The 16,870-nt window shown below is 44.8% G+C and overlaps 1 protein-coding gene across 4 annotated transcripts in view; it reads left to right on the top strand.

The window, feature by feature from the left end:
* The window catches only part of GCK (glucokinase), a 72,239-nt gene that overhangs the window by 17,912 nt on the left and 37,457 nt on the right, over positions 1-16,870 (top strand). The window contains exon 1 of one of the 4 annotated variants that reach the window (XM_070765516.1): positions 12,620-12,673. The exons of the other annotated variants lie outside the window; for them this stretch is intronic. The gene's annotated coding sequence lies outside the window, so the exon portion shown is untranslated. Of the gene's footprint in view, positions 1-12,619; positions 12,674-16,870 lie in introns of those variants that run through there. 4 annotated transcript variants of the gene reach the window in all.

The following is a 16,870-nucleotide window of genomic DNA, read 5'->3' on the forward strand; positions in this document are numbered from 1 at the left end:
AGAGGGTGCTGCTGTACTATCCCACACTTCCAATTTCCCTTTCATAAGGGACCAAACAGCCTAATCAAGGAACTACCAAGAAGAAAACAACACTCTCATCACTACTGACAGGCATGTTACTTGTATATAAACAGAGAGCAAACCCCACTCCATTCTAGCACTGACGATGTTACCTAGTTGGGTAATGAAATGCCTGCAAACAAACAACCAAACTTTGAAAACAGTAAGGACCCCACAGTTCAACCCTGAACTGCAAATATTCTTTTCTATTAATTTGCTTTTTCCACAATATTTCTGCATTAAACAGAGAGGTTCTCCTTGGGGTAAGAGGCACTCCTATCCAAATAAATACTAGGATTCTATTTGTCCCTGGCTACTAATAAAAGCATCTGTCCTACTTTGCATATGGTCTGCGTTTTCTGAGGATAAGATGGTGTGGCACCAGGAACTTAGCCATTACATGTCGTTCCAACGTATCTCACTTTCTTCCTTAAATGGATGAATGTAGTTACAGGAAAATGAACTCACCAAGACCTGGACTTAGGGGTTCAGGGGGGCTTGTTACCCACGTATCTACATGTCAACATCCCTGCCTGTGCTGCTTGAGGAGGTAGCTGGGCTGGCGGTGGGGTACCCCAGACTTATTGTCTTGGGGAACTTTAACCTACCGTCGCTGGGTGAAACCCCTGGGCTAGCACAGGAGTTCATGGCCACCATGACAGCCATGGACCTGACTCAAGTAGTACAGCATCCGACTCATGAGGGGGGGCACGCACCCAACGTGATATTCCTCTCTGAGCAACTGAGTAATGGTCTGAGACTAAGGGGCTTAGAAGTGTTGCCTTTGCCATGATCAGACCAATTTCTACTGCGGCTTGACTTCCTGGCTGCAATCCTCCCCCGCAGGGAGGCGGAACCGACTAGGTGGTTCTGCCCCAGACGCCTGATGTACCCAGAGGGCTTTCAAAGGGCGCTTGGGGTTATACCAGATACACTTGCCCAGAGTTCGGCAGAACCTCTTGTCATGACCTAGAATAAGGCTGTGACGCAGGCTCTTGAACAGATTGCACCGTTGTAACCTTTCTATGGCACTAGACCCCGGAGAGCTCCTTGGTTTACTGAGGAGCTCCGGGAGTTGAAACGCCAAAAGAGATGTCTAGAGAAACGATGGAGGAAGAGTAAGTCTGAATCCGACCGAACACTTGTAAGAGCTCATATTAAGACTTACAAAGTGGCACTCAAGGTGGCAAGATGCGCATCTCATGCCACCTTGATTGCATCAGTGGAATCTCGCCCAGCCGCTCTGTTTAGGGTGATCCGCTCCCTTCTTAACCAGGGGGGAGTTGGGGAGCCCTTGCAGACCAGTGCTGAGGACTTTAACACATTTTTCGCTGATATAGTTGCTTGGATCCGGGTGAACCTCGACTCTGATTGGATAACAGAGTCGACTGACAACGAGTCAGTCGAGGTGACTGGGACCCATCCTTGTCCATCTGTCTAGGAAGGGTTTGACCTGGTGACACCTGATGAAGTGGACAAGGCCATTGGAGCTGTGAGTTCCGCCACCTGTTTGCTGAATCCGTGTCCCTCCTGGCTGGTTTTGGCCAGCAGGGAGGTGACACGGAGCTCGGTCCAGGAGATTGTCAATGCTTCTTTGGGGAGGGGGTCCTTTCCGGCTCCCTACAAGGAGGCACTTGTGCACCCCCTCCTCAAGAAGCCTTCCCCGGTCCTAGCCATTCTTATCATCCAGTCTCCAACCATCCCTTTATGGGGAAGGTTGTTGAGAAGGTGGTGGCGCTCCAGCTCCAGTGGTCCTTGGAGGAAGCTGATTATCTAGGCCCTCAACATTCGGGTTTCAGGCCCAGCTACAGCATGGAAACTGCTTTGGTCACGTTGATGGATGATCTCTGGCAGGCCTGGGACAGGGGTTTATCCTCTGTCCTGGTGCTTCTTGACCTCTCAGCGGCTTTCGATACCATCGACCATGGTATCCTTCTGCGCCGGCTGGAGGGTTTGGAAGTGGGAGGCACTGTCCTTCACTGGTTCTCCTCCTACCTCTCCGGTCAGTCACAGTTGGTGTTAGTGGGGGGTCAGAGGTCGACCTCTAGGTTTCTCTCTTGTGAGGTGTCTCAGGGGTCAGTCCTCTCCCACCTGCTATTCAATATCTACATGAAACCGGTGGGCGAGATCATCCAGGGGCATGGTGTGAGGTATCATCAGTAGGTTGATGATACCCAGCTGTACATCTCCACCCCATGTCCAGTCAACGAAGCAGTGGAAGTGATGTGCCGTTGCCTGGAGTCAACTCCCCCCGGAGATTAGGACTGCTCCCATCCTCCTTGCCTTTCACAAACTCCTCAAAACCCACCTCTGGCGTCAGGCATGGGGAACTTAATTCCCCTGGGCCGTTTCCACTTTATGTATGGTCTGCATGAGATGTATGATTGTTTTTTATATTAAGGGTTTTAATTTGTTTTAAGTATTGGATTTGTATTGTTTCTTGTTGTGAGCCGCTCCAAGTCCTCGGAGAGGGGCAGCATACAAATCTAATAAATAAATAAATACACAAATAAGATACTGAAACTTCAAACCAGGTTAAAACCAGGTGAATCCAGGCAAACACTTTTTTGTGAGAGCACACGGGACAGTCACAAAGCAGTGCAAGGTTGGACAAGAGAGATAGCATACAAAATAACACAAAGGAAAAATTGGGAGAAAAGGTATCAAAAGGGGAAAATATGACACCAGAAAAAGCATATATTATCTTTCAATTTTCTACAGTACAGATACAAATATATAACAAAGAGATCTTTTACTCTGAATGAAAACAAAACACAAATGTCTTATAAAAATATAAAAAATAGACGATCAAAATGACATCAGAATTATGTAGTAACAAAATCATCTATAAATTTAAACATACAAAATATATTATAATAATAATAAAATATACTACGTTTCCACAATCATCTGAGCTTTATCAAAGTTTTGGGGATGTCAAAAGTGGGTCATCATTTCCCACGTTTAGCAGGAACACAAGTTTCACATTTCTATCCAAGCCATTCCAAGTCTTGTTCATCTGGGTTTGAGCGGTGGGGAGATGGTGGGTCCGCCGCTCCCTTGAACAACGGTTTATCGTCGGAAAATGGTGGTCCAGGATGGAAAGTTGTCGGTTGTCGCTGTTGCTGCTGTGCCCCCAACTACAGAGCTCTGAACCTGGGGCCAGAGGCGCGTGGGTGACTGCGGAGCGACCAGCTGGGACGCGGAACCAGCTGGGACGCGGAAGATGGCGGCGGTGCCTGGCGCGGAGTTTTTGACATCGGAGGGAAGAGAGCCGAGAAGATTCAGAGCGACTGTCGGGCCGAGCCCCCCAATCCGGCCCGACAGATGGGAGCAGACGGTGCCGAGATGGTGGGGGCCGGGGGGGTGTTGTAGGCACCGGAAAAGACCGCAGCGTCGAGAGGTGGCTGACTGGGACGCGGAAGACGGCGGCGGTGCCTTGCGAAAAAGCTAAGAAACATTGGAGAAGGAGGAAAGGAGGAAAGGAGGAAAGTGGATGGTGCTAAAAGAACGTGGAGCGTGGTGTGTGGGGCTAATGATGAACTGACCCTCCCCCCCCCCGACCTGGTGAGTGAGAGTGACTGGCGTCGAGGCGGAGAGAGACCAGGGGAAATGGAGCGACCTGTTGCCAGTGAAGGATAATTGCAGGCGGGGTATATTTGGAAAGAACAACCCCCCCGCCCCCTCCCTCCTGCATGGCACCAGCGGGTGAGAGCTGCTGGTGCCAAGGGAAGATTAGGTGGGAAAGACTGTGGAGACGGGCTTGCTGGACGATGGAATCACTGAGGAGAGTGTGAAGGATGGGACTGGTTGCTTGGGACCAATATGGCCAATTGGCCAGGGACATTGCTTATATTAACTTTGCAAATGACTATCTTGGTTTGTCCCCCCCCCCCCTCCTGGCTTTCTGGCTTCTATGCACTTTACAGAAGATCCATGCCCCCTAGTGGACCGGCTGGAAAAAGCAACAGCAACTTTTTAAGACTTTTTAAGATCTAAGTTATATTGAAGACCTACAAAGACACTACACCTGGGCCGACTGATTAACCGATGATTAGCTAATAATTAATATTAAGAACTGATTTTATACCATTTTTACCATTTTATACTATTTTATACTATTAATTATTAATCTTGTGAAATTTTCTATTTTTATTTATATGTATTTATACTATGTCATATTTTATCAGTATTTTTATCTATTATTAATTTAATCCTTTTTTAACATTGGGGGGGTCTCTAATTAATGGATGATTGGAGCAGATTCAATGTTGTGCATGGAATGAATGATTGGTATGAGTGTGATGGTTGGGGTGGGTGGGAGTATGGTATGGATGGGAGGAGCGACAGTAGTATGAGTGATAGATTTGGCCCACCTGACGCTCGGGAGACAGGAGAGGAAGGGGCACTGATCTCTGGGGTGGCAGAGGGCCGGAATATCCCTGTGTTGCTGGGGAGAGGCAGATATGGCGGGGGTCACAGAGTTAGCCGTTCCAGGGGAACGAGAGACCGTTGCTTAATAACGGTCCCTTGTTCCGGCTCTGTGAGCCCAATCTTGGGTACTGGTGATGAGTGTAACTCTGGCCCTGGACTCAGGTTGCTGCTGCTTAATGCCAGGTCGGTGGTCAATAAAGCTCTCCTCATCCGGGATCTGATCCTGGATGAGGAGGCCGACCTGGCATGTATTACTGAAACCTGGCTGGGCCCAGAGGGAGGTGTTCCTCTCTCTGAAATTTGCCCAGCTGGGTTTCAGATATGGCACCAACCTCGACCCCAGGGAAGGGGGGGAGGAGTGGCTATTATAGCCAGGGAGAGCCTTTGCCTACGTGGACTCATTGCTCCGGAAATTGCGGGTTGCGAGTCACTCTTGATGAAGTTGGACTTAGGGGTTCAGGTGGGCTTATTTCTCACGTACCTGCCTCCCAGCTGCGTGTCAAAAGCCCTGCCTGTGCTACTCGAGGAAGTAGCCGGGTTGGCGGTGGAGTTCCCCAGACTTATTGTCTTGGGGGACTTCAACCTGCCATCACTCGGCGAAACCTCTGGGTTGGCACAGGAGTTCATGGCCACCATGACAGCCATGGACCTGACTCAAGTAGTACGGGGTCCGACTCATGAGGGGGGGCACGCACCTGACATGGTATTCCTTTCCAAGCAATTGAGTAATGGTCTGAGACTAAGGGGCTTAGAAGCAGTGCCTTTGTCATGGTCAGACCATTTTCTACTACGGCTTGACTTCCTGGCTCCAATCCTTCCCTGCAGGGAGGCGGAACCAATGAAGATGTTCCGCCCCAGACGCCTGATGGACCCAGAGGGCTTTCAGACGGCGCTTGGGGTTATTCCAGAGGCACTCATCCACAGTTCGGCGGAGTCTCTTGCGGAGTCCTGGAATACGGCTGCTGCGGAGGCTCTCGACTGGATTGCGCCTTTGCGACCTCTCCGTGGCGCTAGACCCCGTAGAGCCCCATGGTTCAACGAGGAGCTCCGGGAGTTGAAACGCCAAAAGAGACGTCTAGAGAAGCGATGGAGGAAGAGCAGGTCTGAATCTGATCGAACACTTGTAAGAGCCTTCATTAAGACTTACAAAGTGGCGCTCAAGGTGGCAAGATGCGCGTAGCATGCCGCCTTGATTGCATCAGCGGAATCCCGCCCGGCCGCTCTGTTTAGGGTGACCCGCTCCCTTCTTAACCAGGGGGGAGTTGGGGAGCCCTTGCAGAGTAGTGCCGAGGAGTTTAACACGTTTTTCGCTGATAAAGTCGCTCAGATCCGGGCCAACCTCGACTCCAATTGTAAAACAGAGTCGACTGACAATGAGTCAGTCGAGGTGACTGGGGCACGTACTTGTCCACCTGTCTGGGGAGAGTTTGATCTGGTGACACCTGATGAAGTGGACAAGGCCATTGGAGCTGTGAGTTCCGCCACCTGTCTACTGGATCCGTGTCCCTCCTGGTTGGTCTCGGCCAGCAGGGAGGTGACACGGAGCTGGGCCCAGGAGATTACCAACGCTTCCTTGGGGAGGGGAGTTTTTCCACCACTCTATAAAGAAGCGCTTGTGCGCCCCCTCCTCAAGAAGCCTTCCCTGGACCCAGCCGTACTCAACAACTATCGTCCAGTCTCCAACCTTCCCTTCATGGGGAAGGTTGTCGAGAAGGTGGTGGCACTCCAGCTGCAGCGGTCCTTGGAAGAAGCCGATTATCTAGGTCCCCAGCAGTCGGGCTTCAGGCCCGGTTACAGCACAGAAACCGCTTCGGTCGCGTTGATGGATGATCTCTGGCGGGCCCGGGACAGGGGTTTATCCTCTGTCCTGGTGCTACTCGATCTCTCAGCGGCTTTCGATACCATCGACCATGGTATCCTTCTGCACCGGTTGGAGGGGTTGGGGGTGGGAGGCACTGTGCTTCAGTGGTTCTCCTCCTACCTCTCTGGCCGGTCGCAGTCGGTGTTAGTGGGGGGTCAGAGGTCGACTCCGAGGTCTCTCCCTTGTGGGGTACCTCAGGGGTCGGTCCTCTCCCTCTTGCTATTTAACATCTACATGAAATGTAGATTTAACATCTACATGAAACATCTGGGTCAGATCATCCAAGGACATGGGGTGAGGTATCATTAACATCTACATGAAATGTAGATTTAACATCTACATGAAACATCTGGGTCAGATCATCCAAGGACATGGGGTGAGGTATCATCAATATGCCGATGATACCCAGCTTTACATCTCCACCCCATGCCCAGTCAACGAAGCGGTGGAAGTGATGTGCCGGTGCCTGGAGGCTGTTGGGGCCTGGATGGGTGTCAACAGACTCAAGCTCAACCCGGATAAGACGGAGTGGCTGTGGGTTTTGCCTCCCAAGGACAATTCCATCTGTCCGTCCATTACCCTGGGGGGGGAATTATTGACCCCCTCAGAGAGGGTCCGCAACTTGGGCGTCCTCCTCGATCCACAGCTCACATTAGAGAACCATCTTTCAGCTGTGGCGAGGGGGGCGTTTGCCCAGGTTCGCCTGGTGCACCAGTTGCGGCCCTACCTGGACCGGGACTCATTGCTCACAGTCACTCATGCCCTCATCACCTCGAGGTTCGACTACTGTAATGCTCTCTACATGGGGCTACCTTTGAAAAGTGTTCGGAAACTTCAGATCGTGCAGAATGCAGCTGCGAGAGCAGTCATGGGCTTACCCAGGTATGCCCATGTTTCACCATCACTCCGCAGTCTGCATTGGCTGCCGATCAGTTTCCGGTCACAATTCAAAGTGTTGGTTATGACCTTTAAAGCCCTTCATGGCACTGGACCAGAATATCTCCGAGACCGCCTTCTGCCGCACGAATCCCAGCGACCGATTAGGTCCCACAGAGTGGGCCTCCTCCGGGTCCCGTCAACTAAACAATGTCGGTTGGCGGGCCCCAGGGGGAGAGCCTTCTCTGTGGCGGCACCGGCTCTCTGGAACCAACTCCCCCCGGAGATCAGAACTGCCCCTACTCTTCCTGCCTTCCGTAAACTCCTCAAAACCCACCTTTGCCGTCAGGCATGGGGAAACTAAACATCTTCCCCTGGGCACTTTGAATTTATATATGGTATGCTTGTGTGTGTGTATGTTAGTATAGGGGTTTTTCTTAAATTTATAATATTTTAATTAATTGGATTATGTATTGGATTGTCTTTTCACTTGTTGTGAGCCGCCCCGAGTTTTCGGAGAGGGGCGGCATACAAATCCAAATAATAAATAAATAATAATAAATAAATAAACTCTACAACAGTCTAATGGCCTGAGCATCACAGAATCTGTTTGAACCATTGTATAAAATTCCCACAATGGCTTGAACTAAGGTTAAATTGGGGCATTGTGGGAAACTGAAATTCCTACTAGACCCAAAACACTCAGATGAGATTGAATGTTCCTTTTGCTGCCCAGGGCTATGTGGTGGTGTTATTGAACAGGCCTTTCAAATCCATCTTATCACAAGCACATTGTGGAAACTACGGTACGTGTGTATGTGTGGTGTGAGGACTGTACTCTGCATTACCTTCCCTTTCCCCACAATATCCAGTTTTGCAAATCACAAAGTCTTCTGTGATTTCTCATGCCAGTTCTAAGCAAATACTGCTTATCAAGTGCAAGATTTCCAGTCAGGAAAATTAGATTTTGCGTTTTACATTCTGAGTCTTCCTGCTTCAGCTCATACTGCCTGGATATTTCTGAGCAAATCAAACAAACCGAGACACAATTTCAAAGCATACGGCAATGGCTTGTCTCTGGCAGGTGACTCTGGCAGGTGAGTGCTAGACACTGAAAAAACATATACTGTTCATGCCACTGAGGAAATGGCAGGAATTCAAAAGAGGAAGAGAAATCTGTCCAAAAAAGAACTACCCACTTCTCTTTGGATCCTGTACAAGAAAGGAAATTCTAAGTCTGTACATAGTTTGTTCCATTGCCATAATACAGATGACTCCTTTCTTCCACAACCTTCCCCAACTTAATTTTAATGTGAATTTGGCCAGGTTTGTATATGGAGAAAATACATTAGAAAATACTTTTTGTATAAATTATGAAGCGGAAAACAAGATTGTTCATTGAAAAGGGTTACAATAAAAGAAGGAAGCTACAGTACAGTAGTCCCTCGCTATACCGCGCTTCACCTACTGCGGCTTCACTTCATCGCGGGTTTTCAAGAAATATTAATGAGAAAAATCATTCGCGGATCTTCGCTGGTTCGCGGGTTTCTGAGGAAGTCGATCGGCAGATTTAAACAGCCCGCCGAACTCGATCGGCAGGTTTTTCAAAAAATATATATCTAAAATTGTAAATACTGTACTTAAATACTGTATCTAAAATAAATACTGTGTGGGAAAGGTTTATAAACACTTAAAACAATGAAAACTTACCAAACAATTACGATATAAATACTTAAATAAGTACTATCAGTCGATAAATTCCCCATCACGGATTTCACCTATCGCGGCCGGGTCTGGAATGTAACACCAGCGATAGGTGAGGGACTACTGTACATTCATAAAACCAGCTGCTGTGGCTTAGAGGTGGAGCTCTTCCCTCACAATCAGGAGGTTGTAAGAGGTTGGACTAGATCAGGTCTCACCAACCTTTTGGAATTCAGAGACTACTAAATTCATAGTATTAAATCCTGTAGACCACTAATATGATTTTTTAAAAAGATAAATAGTATTTAGTGCAGAGGTCTTTAAACTTGGCAACTTTAAGACTTGTGGACTATGCTGGCTGAGAGTTGAAGTCCACAAGTCTTGAAGTTGCTAAGTTTGGGGACCCTGATTTAGTGCAATATAAAAATGCAAATAATTTTTCTGCAGACCACCAACATTTTCTCATGGACCACTAGTTGGCCACCACAGGACTAGATGACCTGCAAGGTCCCTTCCAACTCTGTAAATCTGATCTGGGGGAGGGGGAGATATCATGGGCAGCACAGGTAAATATCTGATATGAGCCTATCTGACGACAGCCATGGCATATGGAAGATTGTGATTAGAACATAAGAAGAAGAAATGAATGTAGAAGTGAAATGGAAGATAGAGAAATGAAGAGAAAGGAGAAATATGTAAAGGTCAGAATGAAAGTGGGTTGGTGATGGTGTTATTTTGGAGCAGTTGATGCAGAGAAATGAATTGACAAGTTCAGTTGGGAATGAAAGGATTAAAAATGACTGTTAGAAAGTTTGAACTGGTATCCTCAAGATCAGTGATTTTCAACCTTTTTTGAGCCGCGGCACATTTTTTACATTTACAAAACCATGGGGCACATTGAGGGGGGGGGGCGGCTAAAAAAAGCTTGGACAAAAAAATTCTCTCTTCCTTTCGCTGTATTTCTCTCTCTCCCTCTTTTTTCTCTCCATCCCTTTCTTTCTTCCTTCTTTCCTCTTTTTTGCTCTTTCTCTCTCCCTCACTACCTCCCTCTGTCTTTCTCCCACCTTCCCTCCCTCTCTTTCTCTCTCTTGCTTTCTTTCTCTTGCTTCCTCTCTTGTTTTCTTTCTCTCTTGCTTGCTTTCTCTCTCTTTTTCTTTCTCTCTCTCTCTCTTGCTTTCTTTCTCTCTTGTTTTCTCTCTCTCTTGCTTGCTTTCTCTTTTTATTTCTCTCTCTCTTGTTTTCTTTCTCTCTGAGCTTCGCGGCACACCTGACCATGTCTCGCGGCACACTAGTGTGCCACGGCACACTGGTTGAAAAACACTGCTCAAGATGACTGAAATTCATAGGAGATTGATAGCTGCAAAGTATGCTTTAGTGAATTGTGATTGTTAAGCAGTCCAAATCAGTCAACAAAAGGCTGATTTAACCAATGGGCAACATCCCAGCCATAGGACATAACAGTGATAAGAAAAGAACTAGATATGAGTTTCAAGAAAACTTCTGCAAGGTTCTGAGTGAATGAAATTCAGAAGAAAATGTTACTCTGTTAGATCACATAAATGGAGAAACAAGAAAGAGACAAAAGAATAAATAATAAGTACTTCTGCCATCTGTAGACTCGCAAAGGAAGGAAGGAACAACAATTGGTGGCGATTTATTTAGAAGAAAATCTGTTCATTTTGAATCATAATTTAAGTATTTGTAAGTCTCCTGATGTTGTCATAGCAACTATTCTGCAGAGAAATCTAACTGGGTATTCTTTCGCTTTTATTTTTATTCTCCATTTGAAAATGTACATTTCCAATAACATCTTTATTCTTGCTTAAACTCTGAGCAAACACAATCTCCTTTTGGCTCACCTCGCAAGGTTGATTGCAGGCAATCATTATGTTTACACTTGTTAATATAACCAGGGCTCCGGTTTCCTAGGAAAAGGACATTTCTATTTCTGGGCTTAATATTAATACTAGCTTAATTATCTGAAGATATGCATAGACACATCAAACCTTAAATTCAGATTATTAAACTATACTGTTCAAATGCTGTAGCATGCTATAAGCCCACAATTACTTTTTTGTGGCTTAATGAAGGGATATCCAACCTTGGTTACTTTACGACCTGTGGACTTTCAATTCCCAGAATTCCCCGGTCAGCATGTTAAAGTTGCCAAGGTTGGACACTCCTGGTTTAACATATCAGTCTGGTTCCATTAACAACAAAGGAGATGACATGAAACCTCATTATTTGAGGTACCTTTTGCCTTCCCATAACATTTTTCTGGCAGTTTTGATCCTGCAGGGTTGGCACCCTCAGGTTTCTTCATTTATACCATGTCGTCTCTCAGTGACATTGACCCTTGAAGTATACCTTCTCACTGGCAAGTTTCTTCCTGACAACCCTTCCCTTCCCTTCCTTTCCTTTCCTTCTTTTCCCTTCCCTTCCTTTCTTTTCCCTTCCTTTCCATCTCTTCCCTTCCCCTTCCTTTCTTTTCCCTTCATTTCTTTTCCCTTCCCTTCCCCTCCCCTTCCTTCCCTTCCCTACTTGTTAGCCTCCGAATTTGTTTAGAAGAGCTGTGAAGACTTGGTCCTTCACCCAGATTTTTACAGAGGGAGTGAGAATCCTCCTTTATCATGCTTGTTGCCTTTTTTTTCTTTGTTTTTTTAAAAAACATTTTATTGTAATTTATTATTATGAGCAACTCTGTGTCTGTTCCTCGAGAAAAAGCAAATGGGAGAAAGGCTGAGTCAATGAATGAGTCCATCCAACCTATTACTTTGGATGTACTGTACTCTATTTGTGTGACCTAAGTTGACCTAAGTTCCTGGCATAAATTTCCTTTCCAATACAGTACCAAGTATTGATTAAATAAATAGATAAATGAATGAATAGGATAGTAAGATTAGATGAGCCTGGGTTCCAATTCAGAGTCATGTGCCTGTTCCCTTTTTGGCATTTCCTTGACGATTTACCAGAAGAAACTGGTCACAGAAAGAATGATGATGATGATGAAAGAGCAGCTGGTGATCTGCAAATAACTGGAATGAAACTGATCCAAGTGAAAATCCATTAACACATAAAGTCTCACAGCTCGTTGATTTCTCTCCAACTCAGCTACGCAACCTTTAGAGAGAAGGGCAGAGAGAAGATTGCCCAACAACGTTCTGCCCTGGCCCAGGAAAAGGTTAGCTCATTAGCTTGAAAAAAATATGTGCAAGCTGTTAATGTATGAGCAGAGTAATCCTTGTTTACTAAGATTGTGCACACACCAAAACATTTAGATTGAGATTAGTTCTGAATAACTACTTACACAGATATACTAACTTGAATTAAAGTTACTTTGAGAAATAACATATTTTAACAAACAGTCTAAAGTCATACACATAATGTCAGAATAACAAGTACATAGTCTTTCTTACCAGTTGTCTTTGTCATAATCAGTAGACAAAGATATCAAGCCTAAACATATTTTAGTTATAATACATAACTACAATACAGAGAGATTGCAGAGACATTGCAGAGCATAACAAACAGTGAGTACCCATTAAAAATGAGCACCCAGACAAAGAAAAACAGAGAGGGTGACTCAGAGAAATAAGCTATGAACTTTAGCTCCCCCATGAGGCAGTTTGCAATACTACAGCAAATAGACATAGCTCAGTTATAACATATATTGTTGGTTTGTCATATTACCAACCCAACAATTATGGACAGAGTCCTGACTCCTAACATAAGCCACACGTGAGTACTCAAAAGAATGTGTTTGTGGGAAGTTTATAGGGGACCTACAGAAAATGCCAACGTATTATATGTTCCACATCTGCAGAAGTACGAATAAAATCAAAATGAACTTAAATGTTATAAGACAAATATCTTTATAAACCATATGGACCTCCAACAGAGATATTACATATTTCACGATATATGAAATAAGGTAAGAAATCATCTAGAATTAATAGACAGGCAGACGGACTCCTTTCTTAAGCAGTGTTTTTGCATTTGCAAAACAATTTGCCCAGTTACCTGTGTTTCTTTTTTGGCTGAAATTTGTAAATGTAGCAGATTTCCTGGCATGTTCTGCTCTGAGTAATATATAAAAAGGAACAATGGCAGAAGATGCATAGGAAGGCTCTAGCTGCAAAAAGAAATCAGTGGTGTGATAATTTTAGGGAGAAGACAAAGGGGCACTGAAAAGAGACAATAGCGTTGCGCAAGTTTTTGCAATTCTCTTTCTCACGTGAGACTCTCTCAGCAAACCTATCGCTGCTTAATTCCATAGCTACTGATTCAGTACCGCCCTGTATTGTATTGTCCTTTCTATTCTCCCGTTAAAGGACGTGCTCCATTAGAGGTTTTCAATAAAGGTAAATATTGCGCATCTTCAGTCCCAAATAACCAATTGTAAGATACTTGCTTTTAAGCAGCACACGAGGAAGATTGCACTAGCAAGAGGCTGTTGTGAGTGCTCCTCATCCAACTCTGGTAATGATAGATTCTGAGTTGGAAGAGCCAAGCCCATCTTGGTACCATGGGCCAGTGATGTTGCCAGGTGATGCAGAGAGTGAGAGAGAAATAGACCTGGATGAACCCGAAGGACCACCAGAGGTGGCAGAGATGCCAATGACAGTAGAGTCTGATCTAGAGGAGGAGGAGGAAGATCTGGAGCCTTTGCTAGATGCCCGTTTTAGAAGATTAACAAAAAGACGAGAATACTTGTATGGAAAAAGGAAGTCATCTGTAGTTTGTTAACTCTAGGGAATTGTTGACCACTTCCTATAGGTATTTAAGGGTGGTGTATGGATGATTCAGGATGGAGTTACAGCATTTTGCAATGGAATCGGATGATGGTTGAGGTCTCACTGGGTTACACTAGACAACTGTTATTTTCCTGCTAAAATCCTTTGAGAAAAAGTGTCCTTTCTGCTGAGATGCTGGGAAGCTGTAACAGTATGTGAAACTGGAGACTCCTTATCTCATAAAGGATTGCGAGCAGCTTTGATCTTTAGCAACAGCCTCGCTGCAAAACTGTTATATCTTAATTACCCTCACTGAGAAATTGCTAAGATTATCTCACATGCATGACTTTAGCTTGTAAAAATGAGACTTTATATATAAAAAGACTGTTTTGAAATATCAATGCGTGGATTCCTTCTTTGTTTTCAAGCTGCGTCGGCCCGGGATGGAACAGAGGCCAAGCAGAGAAAAGAGGAGCCTTGTCTCCAGGTCCAGCTCCATTCATTTGTGCCCCAACAGTTCTCATCTATAGCTGGTTTCTTACTATTACATAACAATTGTATGTGTCTCCTGCTCCATATAACAGTTCTGCCTGTTCCGTTTCCCTTTTCCATTCATCCTAAACTATGTACAAACAATTTCCCCCCCTGACAGAATATTGCATCACCTATTTGAGCTGAAAATGCATTAGCTATAAGGCATCATAAATGTCTTTTCTACTACAGTGACCTACTAAAATAGCTGCCTTCTTTGGAAATGTTAAAATCAGGCCTTGAAGCAAGTCTAGAACTGTTCACTTTTGTCTTTAGTCACAAAAAGGAAGACATGCACTATTCATAATAAAGAGGGGAGCTTTTGCATTAGAATTATGCTAAAAATCTGGTGAAAAGCCCACAGGGACTGGACAGATTTCCTAGCTACTAATTCTCACACCATAATATTAAAGATAAATTTATGTGATACAGTGCAATACTACTTGATACTACTGACTCTATTTGAATCAGAGTTAGAAGAAGCATCAAAGGAAATCTACATCACTACTCTTGATGAATAAGTCTACAGCTACAGAAAATTTAAATTATGATTTTAAAACATTCTTAGCATGGACATTCCTGGAATTGTGCATGTTCAGAATGTTTAAAGGTACTGTACTTCTAAAGATTCCTGTTGCATAGAATTGGATTTACAAATAACTGAACCCCAAAACCTTTACAGTTATAGGAAATCCAAGAAAAATATACTGATTAAATTTCTTCCAAACACAACTGCTCTTCTTCTTGATGTTAAATACCAGAAAGGGTATTTTTCTGAGTCTACCTCTGAAAAAAATACTGTACACATGAGTGAAAGGAAAGACTCATTCCAGATTATACAGTGAGAATTCCAGGACTAGAGGGGGAAAAAAACCCACCCAAGACACTACCCCCCCTTCCCCGGTTTGCTTAATCCTCCCTGCTACTGCCTTTCTTTGTGACTCTAGCCTCATCTGGGCTGCTGGAAAAGGAATTACACCACGGCCAAATGAATGCTATGGAAGGAGTATCTCAGACAAGTATCTTGAGGGGATGAATTTAATCAGCACAAGAAAGTTATAAGAACAACAGAGTACCCAACGATGAATACAAGTAGTCCTCCACTTAAAACAACAATCGTGCCCAAAATTTGGTTGTTAAGTGAGACATTTATTAAGTGAACTTTGCCCCAATTTATGACCATTCTTACTACAGCTGTTAAGTGAACCACTGCAGTTGTTACTTTAGTATCACAGTCCTTAAGTGAATCTAGCTTTCCCATTGACTTTGCTTGTCAGAAGCTCACAGAAGCTCCCAAAACGTAACCTGGAACAACGCAACCACCATAAATTTGAACCAGTTGACAAACATTTGAATTTTATTTATTTATTGGACTTTTATGCTGCCTCTCTCCAAGGACCCGGGGCAGCTTACAACATATAATAAACAATATACAGTATCTTAGATCCAATTAATTAATTTAAAGTCTAACCCCCCCCCCAAAAAAAAACCCATAAAAAACAATCATACCATTCACTCAGCATTTTCTCAACACATTCATTGGCCAGGAGGCAAGAATCTAATAGCCCCAAGCCTGGCAGCAGGGAAAGCTCTCCCCCTAGGTCCCACCAAATGACATTGTCTAGTTGATGGAACCTAGAGAAGGCCGACTTTGTGGGACCCGATCAGTTGCTGGATTCATGCGGTAGAAGGTGGTCCCGCAGGTTTTCTGGCCCGATGCCATGTACGGCTTTATAGGTCATAACCAACACTTTGAATTGAGCCTGGAAATCAGTGGGCAACCAGTGTAGATCGTGGAGTGTTGGAGAGGTAAGTATGTGTCTGGGCAAGCCCATGACTGCTCGGGCGGCTGCATTCTGCACAAAATGCAGTTTCCACATGTAATTTTGATCATATGATAAAGGTAAAGGTTCCCCTTGCACATATGTGCTAGTCATTCCTGACTGTAGGGGGTGATGCTCATCTCTATTTTGTTCTGTCGGGCTCTCTGGTAGACTCCTCCCTGAAATTCACAGGTACAAATTTCAGACACACACACGTTTGAAAATTCAAAACAATGTTCTTTATAATGAAAATTCACTTAAACTGAGCCCTCTTTTGGTATAGCCAAGAGCACTCATCTCCAAACAAACTGGTAATTGGTACAAGTCCCTTATCAGTTCTGTGATACTTAGCTTGTAGCTGTGAGGCAATTCACAGTCCTTCTTTCACAAAGTGAAACACACTTTTATTTTATTTATTTTTATTTATTTTATTACTTAGATTTGTATGCCGCCCCTCTCCGAAGACTTTGCTCTGGTTTAGTTTCAAAGCGGGGAAAAATCAGCACATAAAAGGTCAAACGCAGCAAAGCAGGCACAAAACACAACAATCAGATAATCCTCCTCAATGGCCAAACCCACAGGCTGCTATTTATAGCAGCCTCACTAATGACCACAGCCCCACCCAACCACAGGTGGCCTCATTTTCTTTGATAATAATCTCTCAGTTGTTGCTGCCTATGCATCGCTCTCCACATGCGTGGCTGTATCATTAACTCTTGTTCTGAATCCAAGGAGGAGCTAGATAATTGATCTCCTTCTGAGCTGTCTGCCACACTCTCCTCCTCCCTGTCACTCATGTCTTCTTGGTCAGAGGAGCCTTCATCATCAGATTCCACCGGGGGCTAAAC

The sequence above is a fragment of the Erythrolamprus reginae genome, chromosome 12, assembly GCF_031021105.1.
Source record: "Erythrolamprus reginae isolate rEryReg1 chromosome 12, rEryReg1.hap1, whole genome shotgun sequence".
NCBI classification, from domain to species: domain Eukaryota; kingdom Metazoa; phylum Chordata; class Lepidosauria; order Squamata; family Dipsadidae; genus Erythrolamprus; species Erythrolamprus reginae.